Raw genomic sequence first — 22,180 nt, 5'->3', positions numbered from 1 at the left:
GTTGCCTCATAAATATTGTTGCTCTGACCATCACAATGGAAGAGATTTCATAGGAGACTCATCAGAGTGAGGTCCAGAGCCTCTGTCCACAGACTTGACTTTCAAGCATTTGGAGAGTGAAGAGATAGTCGTGAAAGCTCAGGGTTCTTCTTCTTCTTTTTTTTTTTTTTTAAGGACTTTATTTATTTATTTATTTGACACAGAGAGAGACAGTGAGAGAGGGAGCACAAGCAGGGGGAGTTGGAGAGGAAGAAGCAGGCTTCCCGCAGAGCAAGGAGCCCGATGTGGGGCTCGATCCCATATGAGCCGAAGACAGATGCTTAACGACTGAGCCACCCAGGCGCCCCTCAGGGTTCTTATTTTTGGTGAATCTTAATATGTTGTTTCTAGATGTGACTAGTGCATGGGCTGGCTCTGCTACCACCATTCATCTGGCTGCATATTTTCCACGTATAATCTCCTGGAGTTTAGAGTTAGAAAACCCCTCCCCTCCAGTTTCACATACCACAGCCCCTGAGGGGCAGGGAGGGGTGGTCTTTTTCTATGGCCAGACTGGGATGGGAGGAAGTTGCCTTCAGGTCTGACTCTTTCAGCCTCTAGGGGGAGACCCCAAGGTTCCAAAAACATGCAACTCATTTTCTAGGAGTTTTTCATTCCATTTTCTGCTGCCTGTTCTGCACAACCTGGGGATCTGGATGCATGTGTTATTGTTTTTGATACTAACATATGCAGTGCAATTCTTTATTTACAAGGCTAAGAGTACCTGAGAAGAGGAGATTCATTTTTGTCTTTTCACCACCTGTTACAGTGCTTGTTACCAATAGATGTTTAGGGGCACCTGGGTGGCTCAGTCGTTAAGCATCTGCCTTTGGCTCAGGTCATGGTCCTGAGATCGAGCCTCACATTGGGCTCCATCTTTGGCGGGGAGCCTGCTTCTCCCTCTCCTACTCCCCCTGCTTGTGTTCCTTCTCTCGCCGTGTCTCTCTCTGTCAAATAAATAAATAAAATCTTAAAAAAAAAACTCTTTAAAGAAAAACAATAGATGTTTAGTAATTTTGCTGAATTAAATTAAAACCATATCTCATTCTTTGAGAAGGTGGAGCTGAGGTAGAGATGATAATGATGATTATGATAAATTGTTGAAAATTTGCTATGCTCCAGGTGCTGTTCCAGGTGTATATGTATTGACTTATTTGAGCAACAATCCTGTAAAGTAGGTTACTGTTTCTTCCATTTTACAGATGAGGAACCTGAGGCTCATTAACATGGCTAAGGTCATTGATCTAATAAGTGATAGAGCTGGTCTGATTAGATGGTCTGGCTCCAACATCCAAGGTTTAAACTCTATGCTACATTGTGTCTCAAGAGGTGGAAAGGCTGGTTTGAGAAAGTAGATAAACAACTTCAGTTCCACCCCCCCACATAGATTATTTGTCCCGTCTCCCTTTTTTTTTCCTATATCCAACTTTTTTCTTTATGTGTGACCTTAATCAAGTCCATCCTACCTTAAACAAATAAACATACAAAGTTCTCTTAACCATTTACCTCTTTGTAGCTTTATGGTGCCCATGAGAAAAATAAAACCTGTTACTTCTGGGCAACTGATTTTCCTGAGCTGAGACCTAGAGAAATGTGTTTGATCAAGCTTCATAAAAGGATACTGTGTGAGAAAGCAGACAGCTACTTCGAGGATATGTCCACAGTGACTATATTGTGGTGCTGTTCCTATAGGATCTTTTAATGTGGTCTTAAGTTATAAAGACAAAGTGTTCATTAAAAGCAATTTTAGGGAGAAATAAAAACAATGTGTTCTGAATTTGTAACTCCCTGATGGTTGCTTGAACTGAATGTCTAATTCTATGTTACCTATTTGGAGCTGTGTTGCTCTGAATGGCTGGAACATTTATTATTTTACCACTTGTTTGGCATTCCCATATAAATGCCAACACAGGCCCTTAAATTCCTGGTTTCAATGAAGAGCAAGATCAACTTGGGAGATTCTCCTGGCTACATGGCATCCTCCATGCAATGGAATCTAGAAGTCTGTTAGGCAAATGTAACTCAGAAATAGGACTTTTTATTTTTTTGTATCCTCCAAGATTAAAATAACAACTGAAATGTCCTCCCACCAGTTTTCTCTCCATCCAAACACAGTATCAAAGACACATGTCTGTATGTCCAAAGAAGATGGGAAGAGGAGGGGGGAGACTCAGCAGAAGACATTATTTGCTGCTGTGACCTTCAGAGGCTTAAATAAGTGAAGAGATTTATTTTTCTTAATAATAAGAAGGGTAGATGTAGCTGATGTGGCAGCTAATAAGGAATATTTAAAGGGAAGAAATTCATGAAATTGCTGGGGAAAGAGGCTCTGGTGATTCTAATTTTAATTTATTTTTTCCTTTTTAACAAAATGTAAAAGAGCAGGCTTGATTTAAATTTCCATCTGACCTCTGCTAGACTCCTGATTCTATAAGTCTGGGATTTTATGATTTATCCTTATTGTTCTCAAATAGGATAGGTAAGTGTTTGGGAGGAAACTTTTATGAATCCTGTTCAGAAAGGTTCACTAAACTCCTTTTTGTTTACTGGTACAAAGAGAGGAAAAATATATCTTCTCCCTGGTAATGATTTCCCCAATTGAGAGATGAATTAAATAGGAAGGAAAGAATGAAGGGGGGGGAATCGGAGGGGGGGGGAATCGGAGGGGGAGACAAACCATGAGAGACTGTGGACTCTGAGAAACAAACTGAGGGTTCTAGAGGGGAGGGGTTGGGGGGATGGGTTAGCCTGGTGATGGGTATTAAAGAGGGCACTTACTAAATGGAGCACTGGGTGTTATACACAAACAATGAGTCATGGAACACTACATCAAAAACTAATGATGTAATGTATGGTGATTAACATAACATAATAATAAAAAAAGAAACATTCCAAATTGTCATCCCAGATGAAACAAACATGGTAGAGTGGAGCGAGTCTAATGGATGCTTTCCTTGAACCTATGAAGGAACTTGTATTAGGAACTTATTTGGAAGAATGTTGTATGAAAACGGAAAACTTTATGTTATTTGTTTAGTTAAAAGGCATAGAGGAAGCAGGTTAATGTCAACCAAAACTGTTACATGTCAACTCAGTGTTAATCTAGTGATAACAATTATCAATTAAGAGATCATGTTGATACAGAGGGGTAAACCCTAGATTCAGAATACCTGGGTTTTAGCCTTAATTCTACTACTGACTTTGTGAGGTTGGGAAAATCACTTAATTTTGGGACTGAGTTTCTTCGTTTATAAAATAGTGTTGAATTAGATTGTTTCAACAGGTTCTTCCCAGTCTGAACTCTCATGTTTTTCACTGAGATGAAGATTATAATAATTTATACTTGTTCAACGGCTTATACTTCAATAATTTAATCTGCAGAAGTGGAAAAATATAATAAATTAGCTTAAAAAGGCAAAATTAGGTAGATTATATGCAGTATAAATAAGCTTTAATAAGTTGGAAACCAATCTTGTATTACCCAGCTAGAGACACTGCCACCCATATGTTCGTAAAAACACTTTGGTTGTTTTATTGTTCTCTCTGGCAGTGCCAATCATAGTTAGCACTAATTAATGAAATTCCAGGGCGCTGTTTGCCAGGAGGTTCATGCAATGGGTGAAGCAAACTACAGTGGTGAAGTTTCCATCATATGTATTGCCGTGACAATATTGGCTCAAGTTTCAGAAACAGTAATTCCAGCTCCTAGTCCCTGTGAGAACAAATGTAGATTGATTTATGTTCCCAGCCTCTCTAGCATATTGTCAACACTCAGATGGCTGCCAGAGCTCGTCATACAAGGTGCTGACATTTTCTGGGAATCTGCTTGCTTTTACACATATTCTCTCTAGTACCTTACATTTGTACACATTGCTGGGTTTTTTCATTTTTTGTTTTAAGACCTAAGGCATGGATGATTGATACTAAAAGTGACCTAACATTATTAATCTAGTTTATGCCAATACAAAATACTTTAGGGTCAAGTCATTCTCAGAAAAGACCATAAACTTTTTTTTTTTTAACCCATGTTGGTATACCAGCAACATCAATTTAAACTTAGTGGCTTTCTTTAGAATCATGCTTCCTTTTTAGAAATTCTCTGCCCCCCTTTTCCTGGCTTTATTTTCCACCTGTGTTTATCAATTACCGAACCTCTCTATTTAGGTCCATTTCTCTTACCCCAACTTTCATTTTTATTACTGCAAAGCCTAGGTCTTTGGGGCTCTATTGTTGCTTTCTGGTTTTAACCATAAACATAGACCATCATATATATTGATTTAAAAAAGATTTCTGGAAAAGAAAAAAAGCCAAATAATTGATTGTTATAGTGAAAGATAAACACATCAGCCTAGTTATGTGGTATCATCTGTGTATGGGTTTGATCAAATAAATTGAACAGTTTCCTTAGTTGTGTTGTGAGAAATCAAAGGTTATCAGGTTGCAGATTTCCAGAACTTTTTTTTCCTTGGAAATGTAAGACATTTCAGTGCTTCTTCAGATAAACCATTGAGGTAAACTATGGACTCAACATGATCAGTTTTATGTATTGTGTTTCCAAATGGAAAAATAATTTTTTTCCATTTTAGAAAAATTAAGATATAACTTAGGTAAAGTGTAATCTTAGATGTATAGCTTGATGAATTTTTACAACCTCACTCCCACTGTGATCGAAATACAAAGTACTTCTCACTCCTTGGAAGGATCCCTCATCCTCTCTTCCAGTCTGTAGGCCTATCCTTATCTCTGCGAAGAGTAACAAATTATTTTTTAAATGAAAACAATTGAACATTTAAAATTTTTATTATCTATTTTTTTTCTATTTTTTTTGTCATTGCAGATTTGCTTTATCAGTACTCTTTCAGATATTTCCCCTGGAGGATAGGATGGAAATGGTTTTGGAGCATTGTGAGTTTCGCTTATTATTTCTCACAGAATGCGTTTCTGGGGCTGAGCTTTTCTTGTTGTCCCTTACTAGGTTTTTAACAGAGAAGTAGACTTTTTCTTTCTTTCTTTTTCTTTTCTTTTCTTCTTTCTTTCTCTTTCTTTCTTTCTCTTTCTTTCTTTCTTTCTTTCTTTCTTTCTTTCTTTCTTTGTTTCTTTCTTTTCTTCTTTTTTAGGATTCCTAAAATATTGCTTATATGTATGAAAGGATAGCATAGTTTTCCATTTGCCCATCAGTGGGAGATTTTTCTCATTCATGCAGTTTATTTGATTATTCAGTCTCTGGAGAGGGATCCAACTCTACCAAGTTTTCCTTTGGATCTTCATTTTGTTTGCAGTCAGCAACGTTAAACTTAAGGTTCACTCAGACACAGGGGAAACAGTGAAGTGAGAGAGCAGTATTGTATTATTGGCACTTTGTAGAAGTGATTCAAGCATCTCCCTAGGGATCTACCAAAGAATGATATACATTGATGTAGCAGCAGCTGTGGGCTTATAGAGGCCAGAGTCAAAGCTTATTTGCTGCTGAATTCTGACTTTCCTCAGTCCTCAGTGTAGATCTGCTGATTCCCCATATTAAATCTCTGGCAGATTTAAACCCTGATTGCCCCTATATACCACCAAATAACCTTGACAATATTAATACCGAACATTTGTATCATACTTTTAGAGTTTTTAAAAAACATCTCCCTCTTTTATCTCATTATTTATTATGACATCTTTGTAAGGTAAGTACTATAAGCCTGTAATCCCTTTTTTACTATTATGAAACTGGGATTTAAGGAAATTAAGGGTGTCTCCCATAGAATAGGTCTTCCTTAAGTAGTTTGGTTCTTCACATTCTAGATCCACAGAGCCCTAGGGAATTTCTAATTTTATTAATGACTCTGAAGTACATAGTACTTATATTCATATATTCAGAGAATAAGGGAAGGCATGCAAAACATGCACATGATCCTTCTATGGCTTGAGTTCTAATACAGTACTCATAAAATGGGATTTAATAGGGTAGTTCAATCTTGAACAGGTTCTCCTCCATCCATTTTTCATACCATTCGTTTTGAATTACTTCAGTCTGTGGTTTCAGAAATAACTTTTTCATGTAGATATTACTTGAGCTTAGCTCTTACAGCACCCCAGGCCAAGAGAATCTTTAGAACCATGAGCTTGTCAAATTGGATGCTATTAGGATTTAAGAGTGGCCAGAGCCTGGAATAAGATAGTATTGGCTATGGTTGGTGACTGATAAATATTTATTGAACAGTTGCATGGTTCTAGGTATAGTTCATTATTATTTGTTATTACACTGTAGCAAGAGTAAGAGCTTTGTTATTTTTATAATGCCATTAACACAATAGTGGGATTTACAGGTTCGAGGTTTCACTCCAGTATTTGGGATATGATCAGTACCTACAGCCCTTCTGAATTGTCCTGAAATCTTGGAATAAACAGAGGTCTCTGTTAATGGCAAAAACTGCAGGTGTGATATTTCCTTTATTGGTAGATTAGCCATAACAATAAATTATTAAAAATAATAGCAAAGAAAGAATGAAGATTATTACTCAAATCCTTTTTGCTTTCTTCATTTTGTGGAAATGTCATAGTTGATCTTTTCACTCAGCCACTGGGTCTTAAGAACTGTAGATGGCAATCCAACCACAAAAATGATTGGGTTTGCTAAATTTAGCCATGGATTTTGCTTTTCTTAGTGGCACAAAATTATGTTGCTCTAGGAGAGCAGCATATCAGGAAAAAGAATTATAAAAACAAAAGCAAATTTCAAAGAAATAGAAAACAAGATAATTTTTTTGCAGCTTTTCTTTATAAGTTCCACTACATGTAAGTTTACAAAATGCAATTTTGGGCTCATGAGTTAATCAAGAAATACCGTGAAGGCATTTCAAAGTATGGGTAGTAAAAAATCTCAGTTACCATGGAAACAAGACACCATACATGAGAACAGACCGCATCATATAGATTTAATTACAATGAAATGATAAATGGATAAAGGCAATTTTTTAGCCTATTTGTGGCTAACGTCCATTGAAAGTCCTGTTTCCAAGGAAACTTATGTCTAAAAACAGTAATAAGAAAAATTATGGAATAAAATAAACTACATTTGAAAAAGATTTTGAAAAGATTACAGCAGCCTCATCAATTAAGAAGAACATTTCCAATTTTATAAGAATCACATTAAGATGAACTTAGATTTCTTGTGAGAATCATGAGCTACTCATAGTGACAATAGCACATGCACTTTCTACACAGAATAATAAAATACTTGTTTGATTGAAAAGTGTTCATGCATCTAATTTTTAGTATACAATTGGAATGGCATATTTAGACATGTTTTTATTTTGAAGTGAGTTTCACTATGATTTGAGAGGTCAAAGCATGGCTAGGAAACACAGCATGATCATGTCAGTGGATCATTTTGATTCCAAATGTTGTGTCCTATTACCAAATTTGCTGCTCATTTATGCATGTGTGTTTGGGCTGAGCCAACAAGAAGTAGACCATCTGGAGGGCCCTTTTGATATAAAAATGAGAGTACAAAATATTCACTCTTCAATGTAGTCTCTTTGAGAAGTGGATTTAAGTCTAGGTGGCCCATAGAGTCCTTAAAAGCACAGTATACTCCAAATTTTAGGCCGCAAGCAGTAAGTGTGTTAGCAGGGGGCATTAGAGTGGTAGTGAATATTTATTATAGGAACTGTAATTTATTAAAGGAGCACAAAGCTGCCTCCACCTCTCCCATTATGGGATATGAATACACACAAAGCTAGAGCTGGATGAGGGATAAGAAAAATGAGTCTATGATACAATGAGCACTGGGTATTATATAAGACTGATGAATCACAGGCCTGTACCTCTGAAACCAATAATACATTATATGTTAATAAATTGCATTTAAATTTTAAAAATGTTAAAAAAAAGAACAAAACAAAAATGAGTGTGGTGGGCTAGTCCGCAGGCTAGCATGTTAGAGCACCATCATTTGACCAGAGTGGGCAGCTCCCGTGTGTCCCGTGCATCCTGTGCTGCCGCAGCTGTTCCACACATTCATAGTAGCAGTCGCTGCTGATCTGGACTCTTGCGAAAAATACAGTTTGAAGGCCATGGGTTTTGGAGTAAGAACAATATGGATTTGGATCTCAGCTCCACTCTATTAGCTGCATGGCCTTGGGCAAGTGACTTAAGCCATTTTTTCTGTTTCTTCATCAGGAATAATATCTACTGTTGGATTGTGAGTATTACTGTCAATATACATAAAGGGGGTCTTATCAGCCTCAGCACTGTTGACATTTTGGACCAGATAATTCTTCATTGTGAAGGCTGACCTGTGTGTGGTAGGATTTTTAGCAGTATTGGTGCCATCTGTCCATTAGATGCTGATGGTAAACCTTTCTCCCCACCACCCTCACCTCCCAGTTGTGATAACCAAAAACTGTCTCCAGACATTGCCAATATCTTCTGGGGGTCAAAATTGTTCCTGGTTGAGAAGCACTGATATAAACTGACTTACTAACAGTAGACAATAAATAATGGTAGTTATATATTACAAGTTTTTATGAGGATGTGGTGTATAGCATAGTGGTTAAGAGTTAGATTTAGCCACTTTCTCTGATGACTCATGTCTTTTCATACATTTTTTTCAGGTCTGAAAATTTCTCAGCCAACATATTTTTCAAATATTTACTTCTATTCTCTCATTTTTCCCTCTCTAGTGTGCCTACTAAATAAATGAATATAGGAATTCCTTTTTTGATCTTCCATGTCTTTTAACCTCTCGTATTTTTCTCTCTGTATCCCCTTATACTATGTTCTGGATGATTCCTACAGAGCTCTCTTCTATTCAGGGATTCTCTTAGGGGAATCCTGTTTATCTTAGCTATTGATTTTTTTTTTTTGAATTTCAGTGACTATAATTTAGATTTAAAGAATTTGTTTTCCACATCCCCCTCTTTTTTAAAAGATTTATTTATTTATTTGAGAGAGGTGGGGGGAGGGGCAGAGGGAGAGGGAGAGAGAGAATCTCAAGCAGACTTCCTGGTGAGCATGGAGCCGACCACAAGGCTTGATCCACAACCCATGAGATCATGACCTGAGCCAAAATCTTGAGTCAGCCACTTAACTGAGCCACCCAGGTGCCCCCCCGCCCACATCCACCTTTAATAATATTCTTTCTTTAGGGCTTTGTTTCTTTTTCTCCCTCATTGGATATTATAAAATGACAATTATATTATTTTGAAGTCTTTCTTGATTGCTTTGTTACTGATGATTCTTCAGCCTCTGCTGACTACTCAAGGCAATATGTTTTCTTAAATGCTTTATAGTTCTGGTCAGCTCATTTTTTTTTTTTTTGAAGATGAAAAAGAATGAATGTAATAAAACACAAGAGAATGAGTGACATTCAGAAACTGAGAAGGGTATCTAAACATATTGGAGAGCTAGGCACGTTGGTCCTGGAGCAAAATGAACTGTGGCAGTATAGTCCCGGGTAGACTAGCAATACTACCCAAATGAAGAAACCAGTAAGGACTGATCCCCAAACTGAATTCTCTACGTACCTGAAATTGCTTAATTTGAAATGTTTCTGACTATACATAAACTAGAAAATACTACTTTAAAAATAGACACCTGAAAGTGTGTATAACTGTCCCGATGACTTATAAAGAGAAATACAGAAGGGTCAGGAATTGTTTCGAAAACTAAAACCATAAAAGAGGGCACCTTATACTTTGGTGGCAGCAAAAGCAGGGAACTGGCATCTGGGGAGCTACTGTGATGCTACAGGCACTAGCTTGAAAAAGTAATTCTAAAAACCTCATGGTATCTCTTTGAAAGAAATAAAATGAGGGATTAGCTATTTAAAATTAAAGTAATGGAGGATAAACAAAATGTAGTATATACATACAACAGAACATTATTTTAGCCTTAAAAAGGAAGGAAATTCGGACACATGCCACAACTTGGACAGAGATTGAAGACATTATGCTAAGCGAAATAAGCCAGATGTGAAAGAACAGATATTGTATTATTATACTTATATAAGGTACCTAGACTAGTCAAATTCATAGAGATGGAAAGTAGACTAGTGGTTACCTGGGACAGGGGAAGAAGGGACACTGGGGAATTATTGTTTAATAGGTACAGAAGTTCAATGTGGGATGATGAAAAAGTTCTGGGGTTAGATTGTGGTGATGGTTGCACAACAGTGTGAATGTACTTGACGTCACTGAGCTGTACACTTAAAAATGGTAAAAATGGTAAATTTTATGTGTATTTTACCACAATAAAAATACATTTTTTTAAAAAGGAAAGTAATTGAAATCTAAGTTCTATGAGGACCAGTACTGTGCCTTACTCAGCCTAGCATGCTGCATATAGTAGATGCTCTAGAATGCTTATTGAGTAAATAGACAATTATTGATTGATTGCTATAAATATACTAGTTGTATAGAGGTTAATATATGTGTCACTTGGAGAGTTAAAGAAGAAAATTCAGTATTTCAAATTGCCACTCTTAAAATTTAATTTAACACTGATATTTCTTTTCTTGATGGAACTATTTATTGTTCAGGTTTCACTTTTTTTGATTCATAGAAATGACCCTATTGATAATTTTATAGCTGCTTCTGATGTAGTCCTATATGTTCACTCATTTTGGAAATGCTTTTATGTTAGCTTTTTAGCTCTGTGTCCCCCTGCAAATCATGAATGAATTGGAATATTATACTTTTGCTAGATGTAGGCTGGGAAATCTTATCTCTTGAGGTAGACTTTTTCCAGCCAAGGCTCAGGGTAGATGGCTTATAATCATGCCACATTGTTAGTAGGTGGAACTTTGCCAAGGGGATTTTCCTGACTTCTGAATTTATTCGGAGACTGTAATATCAGTTTTCTGTCAGAGTATTAGTATCTCAGACCCCAGTGATTTCATTATACCCATCTGATTTCAATATTCTATTACAGCTGTGTATTCCCTCTCATTTCTGGTACCTGCAGAATAACATTTCTTGCTTTGAATCTTTACTATTAATTTTAAATTAAAAACTATGTATTTTTCTAAATCTAGCATTTCTATGTTTTTGTAGTAATAGAAGGTGTTGGTTTCCTATGTCAGTTTAGCTGACCATTTTGATTAGAAGTTCCAATTTAACCTTTCTAAACCTCAGTTTCCTTATCTGTAATACTGGAATAAAGATAGCATCTATATTGTAAGGTTGTTGTGAAAATTAAATGAGATAATGAATGTAATAATTTATTTACTGGACACATAGTAATTGCTCAGTGCACACTACTTTCATGTAAATTAGCTGCTGCATTGCCTGCCAACTTTCAGATACTCAATAATTTATTGCTTTAATCTATAATTACGGTTATTTGTATGTATCCTCATCTCAGATCCATTCACAATTGGGAACCATATCAAGAATTGAAAAGTCCCAGCAAATAGTGCCAGAACTCTTCAAATATCTCTGTAATCTGCAAGACAGTTGTTTTGAGAGTCAGCTTTCAAATGGTCAGCTAAACTGACGTATGTGCTTTGACTAGGACAGTGGTTCTCAATTGTGTGTGATTTTGCCTCCAAAGAGATATTTGGCAATGTATGGAGTCATTTTTGATAGTCATGACTTAATAGTAAGGTCTTACTGGCATCCAGTAGAAACCACAGATGCTGCTAAACATTCTATAATGCACAGGGAAGTCTCCTGCAACAAAGGATTACCTGGCCCAAAATTTCAGTAGTGAGATTAGATTAGATTGAGAAACCCTGAACGAGGTTATTACACCTCTCCATGTTTCAAAATCAGTTTTTAAAAACTTTTTATTTAAATTGAATTTAGTTAACATGTAGTGTATTATTAATTTCAGGGGTATAATTTTATGATTTATCAGTTTTGTATAACACTCATTGCTTATTCCATTGAGTGCCCTCCTTAATGCCCATCACCCAATTACCCCATCCTCCCACCCACTTCCCCTCCAGCAACCCTCAGTTTGCTTCCTAGAGTTTAGAGTCTATTATGGTTTGCCTCCCTCTCTGTTTTTATCTTATTTTGTATTTCCTTCCCTTCCCCCATGTTCATCTGTTTTGTTTCTTAAATATGAGTGAAATTGTATGTTATTTGTCTTTCTCTGACTTACTTATTTCACTTAGCATAATACCCTCTAGTTCCATCCACATCATTGCAAATGGCAAGATTTCAGTCTTTTTGATGGTTGAGTAATATTGTCTATATATTCCATATCTTCTTTATCTATTCATCTGTCAATGGACTTCTGGGCTCTTTCCATATTTTAGCTATTGTGGACACTGCTGCTATAAACATCTTGGTGCATGTGCCCCTTCAAATCACTATGTTTGTATCCTTTGGATAAATACCTAGTAGTGCAATTGCTGGGTCGTAGGGTAGCTCTATTTTCAACTTTTTGAGGAACCTCTGTACTGTTTTGCAGAGTGGCTGCACCAGCTTGCATTTCCACCAACACTGTAAGAGGATTCCCCTTTCTCTGCATCCTTGCCAACATCTGTTGTTTCCTGTGTTGTTAATTTTAGCCATTCTGACTAGTGTCAGTTTATTTTTAAACTATTTATCTCAAACAAGTATTGTGAATTGTATTCTTCACTGAGTTAGTAGTAGGATGCTGACTGTCAGTTGGTGACCTAGGTCTGATTTTTAAGGGGACCTTTTCACATAACCCAGGACTTCTTTGGCAATACAGGGTAAAGAGCAGTTACCATATTCACATATCTGTGTAGCAAAGAACAAAAAGGAAAATATTAACAAAAACAACACACAATAGTATTAGTAATGCAACAGCAACAACTCAGACACCCGCATGTACATATAAACGCTAGCCACATACAAAAGGCAGTGGGGTTTGGGTGAGTCTTTTAGGGAAAATATGAAATTAGCTAGAGATGTCTTTATTTATGTGTTTATTTATGTATTTATTTAAAGATTTATTTTTATTTATTTGAGAGAGAGAGAGAGTGGGAGCGGGGGGAAGGGCCAGAGAGAGTCTTAAGCAGATTCTGTGCTGAGTGCAGAGCCTGACGCAGGGCTCCATCTCACAACCCTGAGATCACAACCTGAGCTGAAACCAAGAGTCAGATGCATAACCAGCTGTGCCACCCAGGCGCTCCAGGATTTCTTTGGATCCTACAGTAGATAGCATCTAATATTCATACTGCTAAAGTTTCTGGAGTTATAAATATAAAATTGAACTCCTCCAGGATCTATCTGTTCTTTTTACCTCTCTGAAGTCTCTTTGTTTTAAAATCATTTTCAGTGTATTTTAATTTTCTGTTTCTGTGTCCTTTTCCTTTTCTAGATGTCTTTGAGGGCAAGTATATTGCCTTATTTATTTATGTATATACAGCATCAAGTATGGAGCTCAGTATTTAGAAGATAATAAATGTATGAATTTAAGAATGAATGGATGAATGACAAAAACCAGTGCCTAGGTTTACTATCACATCTAGTGATATTTACATATATACACACTGACTAGTTGAAGCATTGGAGAATTCAGCGAGTAGCTACAAAGAAGTGAAAAATGTAAGGACAAATGGAAACCTAGCCTCAACTGACATGAGAGAACTGTGCAGGGCTGGAAAACAATGTCAGCAAACCAAAAAAACTTGATATACAGCAATCCAAGATGAAATTTGAACAAAGACTGAAGTAATTCGTGTTGTCTTGGAATCAGGCAAACATCACTAGTCTCTGCAAATAGCAATGGCAGTCCCAAAGCCAAGAACATACTTTGCTTGTGTGTGTGTGTTGGTGGTGTCTCGAGTTTGTAACTGTGTGAGCCAACCAGTTAGGCTTTTCTTAGGTGAGATTAGCACAGCATCCAACATATTATACTTTCCATAAATTATTTTTTTTAAAGATTTATTTATTTATTTGAGAAAGCAAGAATGAGAGAGAGAGAGAGAGTACATGAGAGGGGGGAGGGTCAGAGGGAGAAGCAGGCTCCTTTGCTGAGCAGGGAGCCCAAAGTGGGACTCCGGGATCATGACCCGAGCCAAAGGCTCCATTAATTAGACATATTCAAATAACAGCGTAAAATCTCTAATGAACAAATCCTTTATTGCCTCTAGTTGTGTTCTCAATTTAGGAAAAGCTGTAACATCCACCCAGATCTAGAGGAATATACATCTTAGGTGAAAAATTTATCTGTTTGAATAATTTTCAATCTTTTTCAATCAATGATTTCTAAAATCCTGTTATTTTGTGCTCTCATTATGACAACCATTTAATCTATTCTCACTTAAGATGCTGCCATATTTTCATCTGGGAATCTTTTCCTCATTTTATAGATTGAGGAAACTGAGTCTTTGAAAGATGAAGCAATTTGCTCAAATAGTAAATGGTAGAGCAGGAGTCCAAGGCCAGGGCTTTTTGGCTCAGTGTCTTGACCTTATCTCCTCATGACCAATATATAGCACATTTTCAGTCCTTTGACAAAGTATGGGAACTTTGCATTTTCTATTTTTAGTTATTCACCATAAAATATATTTGAATGTAAAAAAAATCTGTTTTAAATTATTTAGAAATTTCTTCATGCCATACAAAACTGTACTAGGTATTGCATAATGTGAAAGAAAATTTTATCTTTCTTATGAAACAATTTTATTCCTTTCATGAATGTATTGGACAAATATAAATACACTTAATTTGATAATCAACTTAAAGCTTCCCTTAAAGATTTTTCATTTTAAAATTTCAAGTAAAATATAGATATATTCTTGTAGAAAGATTCAAATGACAGAGAAAAAGCAAAACCATTCCGCATCTTTAGTTTCATCTCCAGATGTAGCCAGCTGAACTAGTTATTATCTGGAGTCCTCAGCAACAAGTTTGCCTTCCTTTTACTCTGTGATGCTGCGGCTGGGGCAGCTGGGGCTGTGCCTCTGCCAGTGACATTTCCCAGACTTCTTTACCAGATGGCTTCCTGGAAGGTTCTTATCAATAGGGGGTGGGAAGAGGGAAAAGGCACTTCTCAGTTTTTTTCCCATTCCATTCAGTATTAGTCCCAGCACTGGTAATTTGCCCCAATCTCCATGTTCTTTTGGCAGTTCCAGAACCAGCCTCAGGGACTCCTCAGAAGTACAGATGAAACAGGTGGGATTCCCTACAAAGGTCTGAACTCACTCCTCCAGGCCCCTCCTTTATGTATCTGGATTCTTGTAACCCCATCTCCCTTTTGTTGCCCAGACCAAGGATATGGTAGCTCTTTCTTGCAGTTATTACTTTTGGTTTCCTTTAGTATTTCCTCTGCATTCTCTTAGCCTTCTAACTCCTGTGTTAAATAGCTTCTGTGTTTGCAATGTAATAAATTAGTTTTCTGTTTTGCTGATGGACTCTGAAAAATATACCACTGTGATAAGATTGATCTATATCCCTACAGATGTTTTCCTTTTCTCTTTTATTCTCAGTTTAATATTTTATTATTTTTATCAGTGATTATTTTCACGTAAAAAGAATGTGAAGGGTGATAGTATAAAGAGACAGTAGTGAGTACAAACCTAGCTATGACAGAGAGGATAGTACTACCATTGATAGATGCAAGGTTTCAGAAGAAAACCTATAAATAGAGTTTCCAGGTCATAATCTGGCTTCTGCGTCTCTGAGAATTTAGGCATTCCCTGGAAAGGTAAGGGGGCAAGATCATGAATTAGTCTTGGAAGATGTAGGTCTCATCACAATGGGTTATGGGTATAGTTGTCCTGAGCCAACTGCTGGTTTTTAATAGGAATATAGTCCTGCTCTATATTTTGGATTTCAAATTCACATTAGCCAGCCTCCAGTTCTCAGAAGTTTGTAAAAGCAGAACTTCTTTGAGGCTGTAATGAGTGTCCTCAGCATGTGGTCCATTCAACCATCTTGGTAATGATATCATAACTTACTCAGCAAGTTTAACTGTGGAGCATACTACTCAGACCTGGACTAGCGCCCTCTATACAGCTGCTATACTGCTGTCTTCCTGGGGTCTTCATCATTATCCTGGGATTCCCTTTGGCTCTCTCATGTGTTGAGTGTTCTATTTCTTATATTCCATAACTTCCTTTTCCTTGGATTACTCTGTGTATTTGGTAGGGCGTCCTCTAGTAGCTTCCTGAGAAATTGTGACTGGGAAGTAAATATTGTTCAGACTTTGAATATCTAAAAATAATCTTATTCTACTCACATTTTAAAAAAGATTTATTTATTTGAGAGAGAGAGAGAGAGGGAAAATCTCAAGCAGACCCCATGCTGAGCATGGAGCCTGAGTTGGGTCTCAATCCCATGACCCTGAGATCACGGTCTGAGCAGAAACCAAGAGTTGGACGCTCAATAGACTGTGCCACCTCAGCGCCCCATATTCCCATTTGATCAATAGTTTGCCTGAATATTGTACTATAGATTGGAAATATTTTTTTTTTCATAATCTTGCAGACATTTTCCCACTTGTCTCATTTCCAATGTTGCTGTGGGAGGTCTGAAGGCATTCTGATTTCTGTCCTTTCATATAGACTGTTTTTTCCTTCTCAGAAAGCTTGTAGAATCTTCTCTTTCCTCCCATATTCTGAAAATGTATGATGATATGCCTCAATACGAGTCTATTTGTGTATATGGTGGGCCCTTTTAGTCTGCAGACTTATGTCCTTGAGTTCTGAGAAATGTTCTTATTTATTCAGTGATTTCCTCCTCTCCAGTTTTTTCTAATTTCCTTCTTTGGAACTCCTATTACAGTATACTTGTTCTCTAATTTCCCAATATTTTCTCCCCCTTGTTTTTTTTTAAATTTTTTTACTCTATTTCTATAAGATTTTCTCCACCTTCTGAGTCATTCTTCCTTTCCCATCTCTGTCCTTGGCTATTTCTAAAGAGAGAGCATTGGAATATGCCATTTTTGGTGCCTGAGCAGCTTTCAAAGCTTGTTTCCTGCCTTTAGCAAGTTAAGAGCCCTGGGGTGTTTTACCTCTTCAGCAGTCCCATTTCTTTTTAGTCTAGGGTGTGGCTTTCTTGCCAATTCAGCTCTCACACTTGATTGGATTTGTATGTATTAGATTCCATTTTAGTCCATATGACAAAAGCAACACCCACAATTATTTTCTTTTTTTTAAAGATTTTATTTATTTATTTATTTATTTGACAGAGAGAGAGAGCATGAGCAGGGGGAGCAGGCAGAGGGAGAGGCAGGCTCCCCATGGAGCAGGGAGGCCCATGTGGGACTCGATCCCAGGACCCCAGGATCATGACCTGAGCTGAAGGCAGCCGCTTAACTGACTGAGCCACCCAGGCGTTCCCCCACAATTATTAAGACCTGCCTTTCCCTCTAGACTTAATTACAGGTACTGCATTATGAGACTTGTGTGGGACCACAACCTCCAGGTTCATTGTCTTTGGAATTTCATTCTTGTTTTTAAGAGGTCTAAAGCTATTATGATTTCTGATTATTCACATAGGTTTTCTTTATTCTCTAGAAGCTTAAGGAATCTCTTTGTCTCTCATGTTATATAAATTTGTATTTCTGCCTCTCCACTAAGAATGAGGCTCAAATACAACTTTTTGCTTGATATACATGGATATTCTTTGGCAGGTTAAGCATCACATGTCAAAGACGTGTCTTCTTCCTCTCCTGTTTGTGCCCCATCCTGTTCCTCTTCCTATATTCCTGATATCCTTTATTTTTCGTGCCATCTACCCATTTCTCTAGGTGTAATACTCAAGTATGAATCTTGATTCTTCACTAGCCCATTCACTGCACACACAATAATTACCACAATCTGGTTATTTTTATCTCTTCCTACAAATTTGTTGAATTTTTATCTCTTTTTGTTTATACCACTACAAGCTGTAAACCCCTCTGTCCTTTACTAACTACAATAGTCACTTCATGGGAGACTCTGCTATATGATTTGTGATCATGCTCGGCAAAGTTGCCAGTTACTCATCTAAATATAACTCTGACTTTGGCTTCTGCTTACAACCCTTCAGTGACTTCCCATTCCTTACAAAGTAAAGTGGAAGCTACTCCATAAGGTATTTGGAGCCTTTCTGAACTTATTCTTACCTACCTGTCTTAGTTGGCTTGGGCTACTGTAGCAGAATACCATGGATTGGGTGGCTTAAACAACTGACATTTATTTCTCACAGTTCTGGGGGCTGGGAGTTCCAAGATCAGGGTGCCAGCAGATTTGGGTTTCCTGTGAGGGCCCTCTTCCTATCCTGCAGATGGCCACCTTCTTGCTGTGTCCTCACATGGTGGATAGAGGAAGCTCTGGTGTCTTTTCCTCTTCTTATGGAGGCACTAATCCCATCAGCAAGGTTCTACCTTCATGACCTCATCTAAACCTAATTACCACTGAAAGGCCTCTAATATCACATTTGAGGTTAGAGCTTCAACATATGAATCTGGGGGGACCCAAACATTTAGTCCATAACACTGCTTCTTCAGCTTCATCTCCTCCAACTTCATGCCTTATAATTTACACTTAGATTGGAACTATGTGTTTGTCTTAGCATACCTCATGCTGTTCCACATTTCTACACATTTGTTCACTTTTTTTCCTTTTGCCTTGAATCTTCCTCTTACTTTCCTTCACATGGATATTCTTACCCTTTTTTTAGAACCTAACTCAGGCATTATAATTTCTAGGAAGCCTATACCTAATCTCCAAACTGGGTCAGTTTTCCCCTTTCTCTGTACTCTCTTAATACCCTCAGTCTTCCTTAGTACCCTAAGTATTCGTCTTGCTCAGCAAATACCCTATTAAATTGCCACTGTGTGTTTGCATTGTTCTCCCCTAAATATTAAGTGCCTCAAGTACAGAGATATTATTTATATTTTTATGCCCAGTTTCAAGCACAGTGTCTGGTTCATGGCAGGCACTCAAAAAATATTTGCTCCTAAACTAACTAAATATATCTTTTATTTCCCCCCATACCAGTCAGAGGTGTTTTATTTAAAAAAAAAAACAACTGTGAAACAAACACACAAAAAACCTTTTAATCAGAAAGTCTGATTAAATTCAATATTAACTCAAGTTCTCAAAAGCCCATGGGGAAAGTCAACAGGTACATCAGAGAAAAGCAGATGGCTACTGACAAGTCTTTGGTGGAAAAGTAAGTTACATACTTATACAAGCTGCCCTAATGATTATCCAGCCCAAGTTTTGTTTATCAAAAATAGGTTTCAGGATATACTGAGGAGACTATACAGTCACCCCTGTCAGTACAAAGATGTAATGATTAAGTTTAAGGGTGTAGGAAAAGCCAGATATGATAATACACACAAATAATCTATAAAATAAGCCTTTCAGTCCTAGAAGAAAATTTGGGAAACCTCGTGAATGTAACTGAAATGAGGCTAACAGTATGTGGAACAACCCTGAACATTTTCCCAATGACTAAGCCATGGCATAACAGCTCAGGACACCATTAACATGTAGTTTTTACATACAATATGTAAAAATTAGAGTAATTTTTTTCTACTCAATTTCCATCTCTTCCTTTTTACCTTTTCCCTAATTTTCTCTAGCTACATTTTTCCTTTGGTTTGACCAGTTGAACTTGAAAGGTTTGGAACCTAAATTGAGTATCAACTTTTATTGGAATAGCACTTGGGAAATGCGATCCTAGAAAAGGCAGATTTTAACTGAAGTGGCTTGACAAAGGTAAGTATCTATTTTCAACAAGACAGTGTCCTCCATGTTAATCAGTAGGGTAATGGCTTTTCTCTTGGCTGGATCATACCACCCAGCATGATACTGGCATGCTCCGTGGTGAGGTACTGCAGAGCTATGTGCACAAACACCCACCCATTTAAGCTTTCAGTAAATACAAAGCATCATTCTAAACCATTTCAGTAAAATACATAAAAAAACATTGCATTTCTGTTGGCCTCTTTTGCCTCTTGAACTGGCTTGGAGTGTTCTTCATCACAGAAGGCACGACAGTTAATTTGTTGCTACTCCACGCTCCTTAGGCTTCAATACTTCCCACTCTTCAAGCCTCAGTGCTTTTTTTGCAGCAATAATTATTCTTCGTGAGCATCGCCACTGCCATGGGACCAACACCCCCGAGGGACTGGAGTGATGTAACCAGCTTTCTTTCTGACTCTTTCAAAACCCACATCTCCAACCAACTTGGGTTTAGCAGTTATGGGATCTTGAACCCTATTTATTCCTAAATGGATGACTGCTGCTCCCTCCTTGATCATATCTGCTGTTATCAGATTTGGACTGTCTGCAGCAGAGACCACAATGCCTGCAAGAACTGTAGGTTTCTTCAGTTGCTCTTTGGGAGTATTATAACAGTGGCATCACCTCCAGGACATTCATGTGCCCCATCTGTGTGTAGTAGCTTTGCAATGGGCATTCCAGCATTTTTTGACCTTCCAGCCACATTTCACATTCCTTCCCTAGGGTTGGAATGCTAATTCTTCTGATTATTTCCTATACACCCCATGAGTAGCTGATAACATGGAATACTGATCTAAACATGTTTGTCCTACATTAATTACACAAAAGCCATCAACATCCTTGTCTGGAGAAACAACATTGCAGATCTTTCTCTCCTCAATGAGCCCTGGAAGAGGCAGCTGAACAAGGAGGCCATCTGTGTTATCATCATTATTTAGATTATTGATTAAATTCAACAGTTCTTCCTTGGAAATTAAAGCTGGTTTCACAATTGTCTCACTGTTGATTCCCACTTCTGCAGCTGCCTTGATTTTGTTGAGGATGTAGGAGTGACTTGCAGGATTCTCACCAACCAGAACCATGCTCAGGTGTGGCCGCTTGTCACCCAGTGCCACCCATTCTTCCACCTCCTGCTGCACTTCCTGCTTGATCTGCTGGGCGTTTCCTTCCAGAAGTGACAACAGCTTAAGTTCCAGCTACCAAGAAGTGGAAGAGCTGATGGCAGAGGTGGCAGCTCTGTGTGGGCCAGAGTACCCGGGTGGCCAGTGTGGACACCAGGGAAGCAGCAGCCATTGCCCACACTGATGTCCTCATCAGGCTAATGTGTCCTTTTACTCATGTTGTTAATCTGTGTTAACTACCCAAAACATTCTGAACATTTTGCTGGTATCTATGCCTGTAGTTTATTTTAATTTTCCATGTTGAGATGCTTCATGTAAACATTATAGATTTAAAATAATTTTGACATCAGCACTCTTTTTATAGTCTTAGCCTTAAATTTATGGTGTGCACGAGTTTATATGCTGAGACTAATGGGTCCTATTTCAAACATTAAAAATGTTTACTTTAGCTTTATCAGTAGGGCATTGCCCAGTAGATTCTTAAATGTTGACTACTGGCTCAGTGTGAGTAGCTTCAGATGTGGGAGGTTCCAGAGTATTGTGTTAAAGGGCAGTTGCTGAGATCAAGGCTAAATGGTATAGCTTCTGGAGTGTTTATATCATCCATATCCTATAAAGCTGGTTTTGGAGAAGTGAAACATTAGACATTTTGATCAATATTTCTTAGAGTAAATCTCTGAAGAGATGACAGCAAACGAGAACCCATCTTCTGGCAAAAGTGAGAGGGAAGTGAATCATTTTTTTTCAAAGGAAGTAATGTGTGGAAAATGCTTTTCAACTGTAAAGTGGTGCACAATTGCTTACTCTTGAAATCACTATGATTGTTATTAAGGCTAGTTTGAAAGTCATTTGCCTGTCTCAGCTCAGCAAAACTACTAGGTCTACCATATTGTCCCATGACTCAGGACAAGCAAATTCCATATGCCATTGGTAATGGACTTTATTACTAGCTATTGTTTCTAGCTAACATATCACCTTTTCTCTTATCCCTCTGCTCCCCTCCCATTGTATAAAAAAACCCCACATCTGGATGTCCATTGTCACTGAGGCCTGGCCAGCTTAAGTCTCCATTTTTTTGGGGTCAGAATAATTTGGGGGATACACAGAGTTGATCATAATCCTTCCCTGGGAAGTACATATGGATATTGGAGAGAGACATTCTCTTTTCTATGGATTTTTGATATGGGCTTTTTGATGGGTCAACTTCCTTGGATGCATTGAGGAAATCCATGGGTGAATTTGTAATATGATAGAATTAGAATAATACACAGAGAAAATCAAACTTGAGAGATGGGGCAGGTGAGAGAGAGACAGAGCTAATGACATAATTTGCATTACTTGATCCAATTGTGTCTGAATCTAGTAACCTCTG

The 22,180-nt window shown here is 37.6% G+C and overlaps 1 pseudogene; it reads right to left on the bottom strand.

The window, feature by feature from the left end:
* Window positions 1–19,942: 19,942 nt before the first annotated feature.
* Window positions 19,943–20,980, bottom strand: LOC114206622 (bifunctional methylenetetrahydrofolate dehydrogenase/cyclohydrolase, mitochondrial pseudogene; annotated as a pseudogene).
* Between the last annotated feature and the right edge of the window lie 1,200 nt (window positions 20,981–22,180).

The sequence above is a fragment of the Eumetopias jubatus genome, unplaced genomic scaffold, assembly GCF_037043125.1.
Source record: "Eumetopias jubatus isolate StellerSeaLion01/CBP00866 unplaced genomic scaffold, mEumJub1_p1.0 scaffold_2, whole genome shotgun sequence".
Classification (NCBI taxonomy): Eukaryota; Metazoa; Chordata; class Mammalia; order Carnivora; family Otariidae; genus Eumetopias; species Eumetopias jubatus.
This window is presented reverse-complemented; position numbering and strand designations above follow the sequence as displayed.